The 14,856-nt window shown below is 38.4% G+C and overlaps 1 protein-coding gene across 1 annotated transcript in view; it reads left to right on the plus strand.

The window, feature by feature from the left end:
- CLSTN2 (calsyntenin 2) overlaps positions 1–14,856 on the plus strand; it is a gene marked incomplete at its 5' end in the record, with an annotated part of 313,171 nt that overhangs the window by 26,566 nt on the left and 271,749 nt on the right. The gene's annotated exons all lie outside the window — the stretch shown is intronic.

The raw sequence follows: 14,856 nt of genomic DNA on the forward strand, positions 1-14,856 counted from the left end.
GATGGCAAACAAATGATGAACTTTGCAGAGTTTGCAAACTTTGATTTCAGAGGAGATTGAGTTAATTTTTTGGAGATGGCCCAGGTGTCCTACAGCTTTATTTTCTGGTTTTGTGGTTCCTTAAGGAAGAAGTATAAATATTGTTGTGTAAATTGCTGGAGGGAAAATGAGCTTTTTGGAAGGTTGCTGGATTAGTCCTTACAGCCACTGTCACCATTAAACCCCCATGCTAGGACAAAACTTGTAGTTCTGATACTTGTACAGCATCACTGATAGTTACACCACAACTCTTGTTTTATCCAGTCTCTTCTGTTGTTTTTACTGGGTGACGCAGTAGAAAAAACTCAAACAGCTTTCTTGACTCAAGGGAAAAAGCACAACTATTAAGTGTCTTAATGTTACCAGGATGAATTGTATAAAATTGAATACAGTCTTTGGTTTAGACTGTTTTTTATGATCATCATGAAGATGGGAATGATATTAGCAGAACTGACTCTTCAGCTCCTTTGCTGCAAGGTGGTGATTTATCAAGGTGTTGGCTGTTCAGTCATGCCCTGGGTGCTCCTCGGTTTCATGAATGATTCCCTAGCCAAGCTGGGGAGGCCATCCCTAATCTTTGTAATGAGTATTTTTTTAGGAGAACATTTCTTTCAGTTAGAATTGTTACCACTAAGTTGCTGGAGTTTAATAAAGAGTTGTATCTCCAAGGATTTAGAAATAACAATTTAATACTTTCGTACATACTGTTGTTCTGAAAAATATTGGTGGGGGAAGGTGGCCCATTCATTGTGAAAAGTGGCCTGAAGAGGAAGAAATTCCAAAGAACTGAGCAGGGTGAAGCAGCACTGGTACCAGTGACTGTCCTTTTGAATTTGCACAAGGTGTTTCACTCCTAAATATGCTTAGATGATGTTTGGATTTCAATTACTGGTATTTGGGAATTGAAACTTGAATCTGAAGTGATCTGAAGAACCTTTTGTCATTTCTCAAGTGTTTGATTTCAGTACTAGTTGACATGATTGATCGTACGAGGGAGCAGGGTTATTGTTACAGTACAGTATTGTTTGTAAGTTCTGGGCACTGTGTGATAATACTCATTCTTTAAAACCTGGAACAGACAAGGGCCAGCTGAAAATGTGATGGCAGTTGTGGAATATTGGATCTTCAAAGAGCCAGATCTATTGTGATAGACACTGGACTACAAGGAAAACTTGCCTAGATGAGGAAGAGACTGCTGGGTAACCCTACCCTGATTTATTTTACTAATCTAGAGAGGTTCACAGCTCTGTTTTGATTTGGTCGACATAAGGTAGGCATGAGGTGGGAGATGGGGTCAAAACTTGAAGCTAAATTGAATTAGATTTTGTTTCCCCTGTATATATAGTATTGGAAAGATTATGGACCTTCTGCTTCACTTCCTTAAGCAGGAATGAACCCTTTCCTCTGCTCAGATAGATGAAACCAGTTGTGTGTTTCAGAAAGAAGAGGTGTCATATTTTACAGTGGCAGGGATTGATGAGGAGAAGAGGACAAAGAAGGTTGGAAATAAATCTTGTGTATACAAACCTTGCATTGAATACACTGGGAGTGTACAGTCACAGAAATTGTGACAAATCCTTTCTCACTTTTTGGTCTGTAAGAAAACATGTGGCTTACATTTGTTAATTCTGAGTGCAAGATCTGCATTTCTGAGGGGAAAAATGCTTTATTTAAAAGAATCTACCGGTGTTCAGTTCCAGACCCTCATTTACCCCCCAAATGGAAATTTAGAAAAATTTCTAATTAATATTTGTTCCTAATTTGATGGATTTTGAAACAAATCAGTCTAAACTGTTTTTCTGAAAGACTTTTTTTTTTGGTAAATGTTCTTTGTGTTTTGCTTCAGTACAAGATTAAACTTCTAGGTGTTAATGCCTTTTGCATGATCAAAGATTTAACAGAGGTGAAAGATAAATGTTCACTACAATCTTTATTATTTATTATATGATGGCAGAAGAAAAGTCTTTTCTTAAGGTTTTCCCTGGCTAAGGAGTTTAGTTAATGTTGAGTGTAGGCTCATTAGGAATTCTTTTGAAATGTATCATAAAACTGCATATTAACTATGCTTATTTGTTATTCCTGCCAGAGTGCTGTGGAAAAGTATAAAGGATTTATTAGAGCTCACCATTATATGTGTGTTAGTTGCTAGACACTGAAACCCTTGTTTACAAATGGCTCCCTGAATTCTTTGTTAAAGGTCATTTTGCTGGTGTAAATTTGAGACTTTCATCATTATTGTAATACCTGAGGTGTCTCCCTGTCTTTGGAAAAAATTTTTGACAGGTTGGGGGCTAATGCAGCATATAATAATAACAGAAATAAAAAGAAGAAATAAAAATAACAGGAGTCTTGCTGTTACACAGAGCTCTGCCCTGGCCTGTCCTGGGTATGAGAGGATCAGTATTTTTAGGAACGTTTGGACTGCTCAGTTATACAATAGACAGGTCCAGCTGAGGCTTGCCAGGATCTGCTGCAGACAGTGAGAAACTCCCATGTGATGCCAGTCAGTGTCAATTCCTGCAGTGTGTGGGTGGGATCTCTTGACACTGAGTAAATTAACAGATAATGCCTCCCCCAGGAACATGCAACAGTTCAGAGACAAACAAAAAAGGAATTCAGACCATTGAATGAAGACTGGTTTTTGAGGTTTAAACCTTCCCAAGAACTTGTGATCATAAAGAGCCTAAAGCACTAAATTTGCGTTGAGAGTTATCTTAAAACAAAACTGCATCCAGATATAACCTACAGGCACAATAACAGTGTCTAAAACATAAATACAATGACAGTGTGTCCCTAAATCTGCTTTGAATAGGACAGTTCCCACTTTTTTTCCTAGTTTTCAAGGTTTTAATTAGTTTTATTTTAATCAGGTACTTCAATCAGCCCCAGTGCAGGGCATCAGATTTTAATTGTGGAGTTGGGTTTGGATGTTTCCTTCAAACAAAGAGTGGAATTATGGAATTTGTTTTTAGTGTCATAACACATGGGCTGACACCAGCACCTGACGTTATGGTGTCCTCAAGGCTGCTTTCCCCTCTGAAATGACAGTAACTGTGAGAACTCTGTACCATAAGAATAAAAATAAAAAAGGAGGAAAAAGTTTTGAAATGAAATCCTTGAGTAAAATGAATTCAGTAATTGGTAGAACTTGTGATCAGTCATATATTTACCATATTTTGAACTGTCTAAAGTTTTATTAATAGCTATTTTTTTCTATTCTAGAATGGTACAGTCTTAACATTCTATTACTTTAGATTTCTTTTTCTGCTGGGGAAGCATGAGACATTAATGAAAAGTGAATGTCTTTCGCTTGAATTCTAATTTAGATATGGAAAGAGACCTAAATGGTTAGTGAGGTTAGAGAGACTAATAAAGGGAACACAGTCAGCTCACACTTTCAAATGGTGTTCTGGCATTTGCCAAATCAGTTTTAATTACCTTCATAAAGATATCTGCTTTTTCTGAAGTGTAGCTTTGAGTCTTTCTAAGAGCAACTGGAGATTCAATTTGGCTGGATTTTATTTTGCTGCTGTTCAGTCAAGTTACGCTTTCTTCAAGAACAACATCCCTCAAGTTCATTAGGTAACCTGATAAAGAAGATTTTTCTGGTCCTGCCTTGTATAAAATGGACATTTTTAATATTCTTTCAGACTGTAATCAGAGTACCCTCAGATAACTGATGGAAAGATTTGTAACCAAAAAGAGCATTTGTTTTAACAGTCAACAGAATGAAAAAGGAGTCTGAGTGGGACACGTGAAATGATTAAGAGAGGAAGTTGGCAAGGCTTTAATGGACAGGCATTTCTATGCCTGTGATATACTTTGATCATGTAATTAGGAGGTTTTTATTACTCTGCCAACTTCTGCAATCCAATTATGCTGCAGCAATCAGACTTGTTCTAATTTCTCACAACATTCACAGATGCAAAGGAAGCACCTCATTCATTGGGTTACTGCAGAAGTGAACATGGGGACAGGTTCCTTTCAGAATTCCTCAGTGTGAGCTCTGTGTGTATGGTAGAGCTCCTGATGTAGCTGGAGAGAAATAGTCTCTTAAAGCATGTTTTGGAATAGATACCAAGGATTCAGATACAAACTCTACCTTTTTTATTCTTTCCCCCCCCCACCCCCCCGGTTTCATTTTTTGATTGGTGATGAAATACCAGCACCAGAGGTGTGAGTTCCTCTTCATGGGGAAGATTATTGTAGTGATGCTGTTTGATAGCTTGCCAATTTTTCTTTTTCTGCTCTTTCACATAGTTATGTAATTACCTTTTTCTCCCCATTTTATCTCTCAGTAACTGTGTGCATTTGAAATGCAATAGCTTGCTGTATAAATGATTACAGGTGTCCACAATAGTTGACTTCTTTTGTGATTATTCATTTCTGAATGTTGATGTGAAATATGAAATATCCATTCTTTTAGTTGTAAAAAACCCCAAACCTATGTGTTTCCCATTTTCATGTGATAATTTGTCCTCTAAAAAATTCCTCAAATTCAATTTTTCAAGAGATGGAATTGATATCAGTCAACTTGTAGGTCCCCATCATTGTTACTTCTATAGCTTTCTGAGGTGTCTTGTTGTTTGGGTTGTTTAGCAAATTTTTTTTTTTTTTTTTAATTTCCCTTTCTGTAGCTGAGAGGTTCTTGTCTATTGTCAAAACATAATGAACTGAGATTTGAATGCCAAGCTGGTCATTCAGTTTTCTGTAGAAAAATCCCACCCTTCTGTGGGTGCTGTCATGCTTGAAAAACAGTGTAAGGTGCTCTTTGTATCTGGTTTGGGTGCAGTTTGCTGCGTGTTCTCTCCCTGTTCTCATATTTCATTGAGAAGAGAGCTACTCCAGTCTGTCTGTGGACTGTAATAAGGGATTTATGTTATCAAATAGGATGGTTCAGAAATGCAACGTACTGAGAGTTTCCCTATCTGAAATGGAATGAGGGGTTATATTGGGTATGAAGGCTCCCTGAAAATAGATTGCATTGCTCACACCTTCTGGTAGATTAGAAAATGGCTGAGAAAGGAATGAAGCATTTGCCCTAAGTGCTGTTTTTCAAGTAATTTTTGATTAATTAATTTGTTTTGCAATTACATGATTTAAGAAGTATTTGTTTGCTTTTGATATTCTTTGTTTTACTTGTGCTCACAATGTAATGATGCAGTTGCTCTGTTCCAGCTGTGATTTCTGCAATCTCTTGCTGAGAATGTCATCTAGAATCTCTCAAAACCAAACCTGAGATTTTTGGTAGTGGCTGTCAGTTCTTGCATCCTGTTTCCTAGTAGTTTAGTTACACTGTGATTGAACTAGCAACGACCTGAAACTGTGATGGATAAAGATATTCACTAGTCTGAGAATCAAATGAAGAACTGGTGAATAATAAAGTAAGTTCTGTAGCTCTGTTGCCAATACAGAAAGTTATGGCTGTGTTTGCCACTGATTTTCAGGTACAGTCTCAAACCTGCCACAGCACCAAGGGAATCAGCAGAGAAATAATGTCCAGGTAACACAGATGATAGGGACTTCAACTGAGGGATGACACTGCATGAAAGGTAAAGAACTTTGCAAGATTTATATCTTTAGCTCCTAATGGATGCTGCACTGTTTGGCTGGGTGTTGGTGTCATATTTTAATGGGGTAGCTTTAGTAAGTGCATTTGTAATTGTCTATAATTTTGGGATTGAACTGCATTAGAGAATTAAATTCATGTCTGCTGCTGCACCTTCAGTGTTAGTGTTCTATTTCTTTGTTAAAAAAAGCTAATAATGTTTTTCAGGGATAAGCTGTGATACAATCTTGCATTCAAGGACCACTTGGTTCCTTATGATGGGGAGGGAAGGAGTGAAGCTGGTTCGAGTCGGGCTGTGAAATAGTTATTTCTCTATATTTTGCTAAGAGTCCTGGTTGCATGCAGAGGAATAGTGATTGATGGGTACTAGATCCCATCTCCTGTCCTTGCACTCTGCTTAATGGCTATGTGAGGCTGCAGAGGAGAATAATTTTTTGATGGCCAACATCTCAACTAGAGCTCTGTGCAGAAGTAGTGAGCTGTTCAGCTGAGTAAGGAACCCCTGGCTCTTGGGAGCAGGCAGGTGCCAGTTAGATGGCCAGACAGGTTATCCCCATCTCAGCTAACTGGGGGTGTTGTACTGGGTTTTTTCTTTGTTTGTTTTTATGAAGCCATGTCATTAAGGAAGGGCACAGTTATTCTGCAGCACTGCCATGAGAGAGTGCTACTGGAGTCAGGGTTAAAATAAGAAAATTAAAAGGGAGAACTTAAGGGAAAAGAAAAAAAAAATTCTGATGTAATCTGGATTCCTCTGCTTTAAACACAGAATCAAATTCCAAGTATCTGCCATATAGAAATCTGTAGGTAGCTTAAAAATAGTTAGAATTTTACGTAGAAGAGCACTGTGAGTATTGATAACCATTTTGAGGACCTAATACTGTACCTTTGTTTGTAGTGAGATCTTACTCTCCTGAGGTGAGTCAATAACCATCAGCTGATGCAGTTGTGATTTGTGCATGTGTGCAGACACTGGCTACCTTAGCAAGTGCTGCCATCAGTTACATCCTTTGCTGGAGGGACATTGCTTCTGCAGAACTTGAACAAAGTTTTCAGTGGACCTTTTGGTCAGTATTGACAAAGAGGAGAGGGGGGGAAAAGTCCTAGTGAAACTTTCAAAGTGTATTATTTTCAGTCAGTCACCCTTGTGTTACAGTAACTTTTGAGTTAGGGGAAATTGATTCTGTGCATACCTGGATTTTTCATGTTGTTGTCTCATGCCTCTCCCTCAATTCCTTGGGCTTAGCACATCACCTACATGGTGGTACTGCTTTTGTTAATACAATACTTTTTTCTTGCTAAAAAAGGGTACATATTAAAGCTTTCTTAGTTAAATAATTTGGGCAAATGAGCGAGGAGGGACTGACATTGTGTGGGAATTTTTTTAAAAGCAGCCTGGCTTTGTGTTCTGTCAACGAACAATGTAAAAGAACAACTATTGATCCTTATTTTTCAAATAGAGCATGGCAGCTTACCTACTGATGTATGAATTATGGAAGAGGGAATAATACCCCAGAAATATGAAAAGCTGTTGGGGTAAGGAGTCCAAGCCACCACCACCAGCAGATTTGTGCTTACCCCAAACCAGGGGAAAACTGTGGCTCTTCATGTGTTTGAACTATTAAAGTCAATAGAGCTTTGGAGTTAGGGGGTTTTTTGCACATGAAAACTTGTCCAAATGATTTACTTAATGGACTCCTGCTCTGAAGTGCCTTTCAGATGAAGAAAGTTTTTTTGTTGTTTTCTTTTTTTTTTTGCTGACTGACTTTGCTGTTGTGCTGGGTGTTGCTGTTGATGCCAGGGTTTGGAACATGATTGTGCTGTACACACAGAGCTGCTGCTGTGGCATGGGAAGGATTTGTGCAATCAAACTGACTTCATGAAGGACTGGCCAGGGACAGAAATAAAGCGATGATCAGTTGGTACCTCCAGCCCAAAAATGTCTGTGCATCGTGCAGAAAGAAAGAAAATAAAATCTTAGAGAAATGGCATTATTAGAGAGAAAGGCTGTGACTTTTTCCCTGAGCTATGCAGGGGCCATCTGTGATCTGCACACGTGCAAAGGCCAGAGATAATTCCTGGTGCACAACACCAGTGAACTCGTGGGACAACAAATGCATCACCACAGGCTACTAAACTATTTTGCCACCTACCAGGATGTTTGGTAGCAGCACTATTATGAACCTTGCTGGATTGTCACAGAAGAATTAGGAGCAATTTTTTCCTGTAGGCTGTTTACCTTCAAATAAAATCATTGAAGACTGTTTAGTTAACACTAGCACAAGATATCATCAATGTATTGTCTTTAAATACCAATACCCAGTGGTGAACAAAGCTTTGTTAGATATGGGCTTTACTTCTCTTTGTTTGCTCTGTTGTAGAATTAGAAGTAAACATAAATGAAGTGCATTATTTCAGAATCAGTATTACTGCGGACTAGGCATGAAAAATAAATAGTATCTGGCTGCCAGGTGTTTGGATTGAGGTCCGGAGCATGAGATGTGGGAACAAACAATAGGAACTAATTGTGTGTGCTCTGTGTGTGTATCTAATACTGAAAAATGTTTTAGATGAAACCTGAAACTACAGTTTTGACAAATGAGGTTAATTATGAGACTTGTAGTCCATTTTCACAGCAGCAAACTTGTCATGTGCAAATTCGGGTCAGGTTGTTGAATTCCTTCTGTTTTGGGAAATAGCCTTTCCGGCTTAGTCCAAAAGTGGTTCGGAAAAGTTTTTTATTCTCCTGGAAAAGCAGGTATTTTGTAATGAAATCTGAGATGGGACAGAATTTTAGTAGTAGATGAGAGATTATCTACACTAAATATATTTGGTAATCGTGGTTTTGGTTTTTTTTTCCCCTTGAATATCACTGAGGTTGGAAACAGGTCCTTTGATGAAGAAATCCGTTTTAAAGCAGGGATAAGACATGAATGATGTGGACAAGAGACACAAAAAATTAAGAACTCTCATTTTTGAGGACAGAAAAGTAAAGGTGCAGTTTTATAAATTCTTGCGTAAGAGCAATAATTTGTGTGTTATCTGTAATGTTATACTTCACTGCATTGTGCAGTTCATAGGAAAAAGATGTTTTGGAAAAATTATAAAATGTTTGCAGAGTTGTAAAAGAACTAAAGAGGGTTGCACAGACTGATGAAATTCTCAGAGCATGTTCAGTGTTCCTGAGCAGTCTTGTATACGCAAAACTCAGCAATTAACACTTGAGAGATTTCTTGAGGCAAAAAAGCTGGGAGAATGTATTAAGGAAAAATTACTTTGCACATTCCCTAACCCTGTTTAAATAATATTATGTACTTTCTAATTAATGGTATTTTGAACTGTGAACATGAATAGGTTTGGAAAAACCCCAACCCTGTGTAATGTATTATTGGATTTGCATAGTGATTCTAATGAATAGTTAATTAACAGTTGAGATTAAGTCATCCCATTATGAAGCAACCTCCTTACTGTTGAAATGTATCAAGTAATAAAGATTATATGCAATAGACACTTTCAGTCCCCTTAGACCATAAATCCATCTGTTAGCCAAGGTGATTCCTGTGGAAGCTGGGAAGAGAACACCTCCTCAGCAGCAGGTTCTGGTCTGATTCAGTACCTTTTCACCTGTAATGTTTGAATACAGGGCACTGACTGCAGCTGAACCACAGAAATCTGAACCCAAACAACCAAAAATAACAAATCCTTTTGTCTCCTTAGCCAAATTTTGAAAGATCTTCATTCACTACTGTTGTAATTTTTGTGTGAGGGAGGTAAGACCCATATCCCGTTATTCAGTGTCTCCAGAATGGGAAATCTTGCATCGTTTGGGATTTCCTCAGGTGACCAACAGTGGCAGAAATTGAATTGCAGTCATTAAATAAAAAAAGGCTTTATATTCCTTGTCCTTAGAGAGCTTAGTCATTGAGCTGGCTTTGGTTGAAACAACACAATTAGATTGCTCTTGGCTTGTCCTTGCAAATTTATCACTGTCTTTACCACATTTGCAATATTCTGCTACTAAAGTCCCTGAATATACACATGAAAAGAAGCTTTTCACACAGAATGAGAAGTGTTAGCTTGGATTTTCAGAGAAAATATGCCAGCAAAGCCTTTTTTTTTTTTTTAATGTGTTCTAAGTTAGTCTTTTTTCTGCCTAATTAATTTTATTAATATTAAAGACTACAAGCTGGTGTTCTCTTAATTCAGGGGATCTTAACTTTAATACTTATCTGGGGATACCGATAACGTACGTTATCGTGTTCTGTCAATGCAAAGCAAGGGACCTGAAGTCCTGTATTTATCTCAGTCTTAGTAAGGCTTAAGAAAACAAGTTATCCAAGTAGTAAACCAGCTGAGAAAGAAACATCTGAAACCAGATCTGTTTCTAGTGAAAGGTAAATGAACAGATGATGGGGAAAAATGACTTCAAGTAGGTTTATCTTGTTTTTCTTTTGGCTCTTTGACATTTCTTCTGAGCAGACCACAAGCCAGACAAGTCAGCTGCCCTCCCAGGCTAGTGAGAGGCCCAGGAGCAGCTGATGTGGGTTGGGAAGATGCTGTTTTCCACAGCAGCATCTGGCTTAGTGCCCCTGCAGCTGTGCTGCCCCAGGGTCTCTGTGCTCTTGTTGCTGTCACTGTTGCTGCAGCTCGTGCAGGATGTGGGCAGTGTCTGTAAACTCTGGGGCAGCTCCAGACTCAGCAGGGATAACTGCCCAAACAAGGATTGAACCTTTAAATCCATCTTTGTAGCTGAGATGACAGTGCTTGAACTGTGTTTAGAATCTGAAAGCTGGTTTGGGTGTTTTTATGGGCAGGACTTTGTCTCTGACGTGTTGAGAATCTCTCCTGTCCTGCTGCCATTATCCTTGGGATCCATTACCCAGTTTGCAGCTCCGTGAGGCTTCCTGGAATTCTGCAGGGCAGCTCAGGCAGCACTGGGTGCCTGCTGGGAAGTTGTTCCATCAAGCTGCAGGTGCCTGTTCTGAAGCGAGGCTGGGAATTTCCACCTGAGCTGGAATGATAGCAGTGATAGCAGCTGCAGACATACACTGAGATCACCCCTGGTTGTGGTGGTTACACACTAATTTTGGTTATTATTTGTGTGCTATTTGAGGACATGTTTTCATACCACCTTTCTGTAAGGTCTATCTGAATAACTAATATACAGCACATGGGAAATTTATATTGCAGAATACCTTCTAAGGTACTATACAGCAATTATTTTTTAAAAATCTCTTTATAAATCAGAAAAATAAAAAGTGATGGAAAGTAATCTCTAGATGGTTTATAAAGGACATACAGCTGTTGAGTACTTCATAAATATTTTTGAAGATAATGTTTTGTTTACAGTTCTCAACTAAAATTTATTTTATTCCCTAGATGAAGAAAGAAAGGGCTGCATATCTCATGCAGCTTGGACAAAAAAGATGCTGGATATGAAAAGCAAGGGCATTGAAAGCCCTTTCTCAGAATTGAGAATAGTTAATGGCTTGTGTTTTGTACAAATTGTCTGTTACATTAGGACAAGAGGAAATGGCTTCAGGTTGAGCCAGGGGAGTTTTAGTGTGGCTGTGAGGAACAATTTCCTCACTGAAAGGGTTGCCAACCACTGGAACAGCCTGCCCAGGGCAGTGGTGGAGTCCCCAGCCCTGGAGCAATTTAAAAGCCATGCTGATGTGGCACTTGGGGACATGGGTTAGTGGTGGGTTGGCAGTGCTGGGGCAACAGTTGGACTCAATGTTCCTTTTTCCAATCTAAACAGTTGTCTGAACCTTGCTGTATTCTCAATCACAGAAGGAAGTCATGATTCCCTTTGAGAGGTCACTCCTGCATTTTCCAGTCTGCTGTTGTCCTTCCTTTTCCCTGTGTCTCCCTCTTAACAACTGTGGCATTGCCACTGACCTGAGGCACCTAAATTGGCAGTAAAGCACGAGTGGAGAAATCTTGTGGGGTTTTTTTCCTATAGCTCATGGGGAAGTTATAAATGGGCAGGTGTGGTACTCAGTTATTTGAATTTCTTCTCACTAATCTCAACCCCCCTTTATTTTATTATTTTATTATTATTACACTTTTATTTATAAATTTGTTTCATTCTCTCATAGGCAGCACTCTGTCAGCTGCTAATGTGTTCAAGGTAATGTCAGGTATTTCTGGTACCTTTTCTGGCTTACACTGTGCATCTGCCAACCTTTTCATAGCCACTCCTCTAAAAGGCATTCCTTATTTTCTTTTACCTATTTTTTTATATAATTTGCAATACATAGTATATAAAATTGAAATGCCAAGTTTTTTTAAAAAAAGCTTAATTAAGTACTGGTAGAAAGGTGGACTAGAATTTTAGAGTTTTTGGCAAATAACTGCTTTTCTGGGCATGCCAGGCTTCATTGAACTTGAGCGCTCATTCAGGTTGCTCTTGTTTTGTTCTGAAACTGTGCTTAGTTTCCCCCCATTGTTTTAACTTGTTTTGCAATGAAAACTCACACATACATGTGTGCAACTGTATTTGCCTCTGTTAAAACTTTTAACCATAGGGAAGTGTAATTCAGTGTACACGTCTTATTTTTTTTACAACTCCTGAGAATTGTGCCTGCTGTCTCGGTCATAGCTGGATTAAACACCTCCTGTTTTCGTCCCAAAACGAGTGAGTTATTCGTTTATGCGAACTACAGAGGCTGAATGAGATCTCAATGACCCAAGGATCAGAGCTTGCAGTTGTCTTGTGGCTGTTCAGAGGAAACATCATTTTTAGCTGTGTAACTACAGCAGAATCTTTCCAGCCCGGAGTAGTACATAGGCAGTATGTGCACCCTTCTCTCACTAAAACAGAAGTAATGCATTTTTTCTTTATGTGGAAGTGATTTTAGCCATTTGAGATGCTTATGTCCAGGTCAGTATTATTTGTTTTGTGCAAATATTCTCTTTTACTGTATGGAACTTTTCCGATACATCTGTTCCTTACAACATGCCTAAGCCTTCCTTTAAGCTTGATGGATAGTCCCTTAGTATTCTTTTACTGTTTTGAGCTCTTTCTCCTTCAGAAAGTAAACCAACATCATGTTATGTATTAGTTATTCCAACTGAAATGTCAATTGTTCTCTTGATTATTGACTGAACATTTGCCAGTCTTTTTATTGTGTTTTAATAAGAATAGCGATTTGAGTGGAGAAGCAGCCATGTCTCAACTGGCTTTCAAACTCTCATAAAACTGAGGTATTTTTGAATAAAGCTTCAAAAATACCAGTGGGTCTGTGGTTGAAGTGTTTTTTTCAAGACATACAGCCAGGACAAGGCTGTCCCCTGTCCCTCTGCTGTAGGGGCTCCACGTCTCTTTCTGATGTGTAAGTAGCTGCAGCTTCTGCAAGGCACAGGTGGAGCTGGGTGGGTTTTAAAGAGTGGACAGAATTCAATGAGAACATTGATGAAGGTTATGTCCCTCTGCTTTCTCCCCAGCCAGGTCTAGGATTTTCAGAATTTGGTTGTTGCTGTCCTACTGCTCAGATCATTGGTTCTTAACTCCAGTGGAAATAAAGTTGGGGTAATGTTTGGCTCTACTGAAAGAGCCCTGTGCTCCTTGGAGATGCTTGGGATGCTGAATGGAATCAGTCATAGTGGTATGAGGGCTGGGCAGAATTGTTTCCTTGGCTGCATGAGAGCTTTATGCTGATTCTTTGCCATGGAGCATGATTTAATCTCCCAGGAAACACTCATTTCCATTTTTCCCTTTTATCCTTTCTCATAATGTTTGTGCTTTTAGGTATTAAGTGATCCAGCTGCAAAATTACAGGATTTTAACTTCTGTCTTCTGTTGAAATTGTACAAGCTTTCCTTCGGGTGACTTTCTTTAGCTGGCTTGCCCATACATTGTCTCCTCAAGATAGATTCTTTTAATTTTTCTCTCTCTTGCCTTTCCTTTTTAAATCAGAACGCTCTACTGGGTGTATGATCTCTCTTGCCATCTGTGTGTAAACAAAGTGCTTAATTTTTAATGTTAGCTTTATTAAATTGAAAGTAGTTAAGGTTCTTATCTTAAGGTTTGAGGCTTTTTTATTTACTCAGAAGTGTTATTCTAGAAATTCCAAAATACACTTTCAAGAACAAATGGTCCGTTAATAGAGATGTTTTGGTAGCCAAAGTGAGAGCAGACTGAAGTGTGGCAATCTGTTTATTCTTAGCACTGGCTCTGTGTGCACAGCTGCTCAGAGGATGAGTGTAGATCAGAGGTCCCTTGGGTGAGGATGTCACCTAAATCCCTGCATGCCTCATGTCCTGAGCGGTATTTAGTCAAATCTGAGAAGCTTTCACTCCAAATAAGAATTTTCACTCATTTTTTTAATCTAGAAGAGGCTTTTAAATAACTTCACCTGTTTTGTTTATGAGTATGTGAAAGAAGCATTTTTCTTACTGTGTTTTCATTGTAAAACAAAGAAATGCCTTTTTCAATTTAAAGTTTTGTGTGGAGGGGATGGAGAAGGGGCAAGTATCCAATATGGATTTTTTTGTTGTTGTTTTACTTGAAGAAAAAAAAATGCTAGAAACAAGCCCTAGCCCACATAAAGTAATGCTTTTTGCAAAGAATAATAGAATGCTATGGTCCTAATTGCATTTGAAGCCTTGTATTTACACTTTTATCACCTGACTGTAAATGCATTATCTCCTTTCGTATTTATAATATCCTTGTATTTTAGTTAAAATTTTATTAACCAAGGGCTTTGTAGCTGCACTGTGTGAGGAGCATTTCCTACCTGGTACCCTGTATTAAGAACCTGTTTTTATTATCAGTGATAGTTCTGAACATAAATCAGTTTCTTCTGTTACATAATTAGTCTTTTGTATTAATGTTTGCCTCTGTGACCTTCTGACTTTCTGGTGTGTTACTGATTTTTTCCAGAGTTACCTTCAATTATTGTTCATCTTTAAAAGAACAGATAAAAAAATGAGTGTAGTGACTTCCAATCCAGCCTTTCTATTATCAGTTAACTTGTCCTAAATACTGCCTCACCTGCTCCCAGCCATCATGGGTGCCCTTAAACAGTGATAGAAGCATTCTGTACAAGCCTGTTAAAGGCTAATTCATCTGTTAACTTTCTGTCAACAAGACTGAGATTACTGTGCTCTAGGCAACTTCAGTCTTTCTTAAATTATTTTAAGATTTCTGTTGTTACATCTGCTGCACTTGACACATTTTTATATTTTCATCGTTATTTAAGAGTCTGATGGTTCTATATTAAGTTCTTAGGGACTTCCTTACATGA

This window comes from Coloeus monedula, assembly GCF_965178545.1.
Source record: "Coloeus monedula genome assembly, chromosome: 10".
Classification (NCBI taxonomy): domain Eukaryota; kingdom Metazoa; phylum Chordata; class Aves; order Passeriformes; family Corvidae; genus Coloeus; species Coloeus monedula.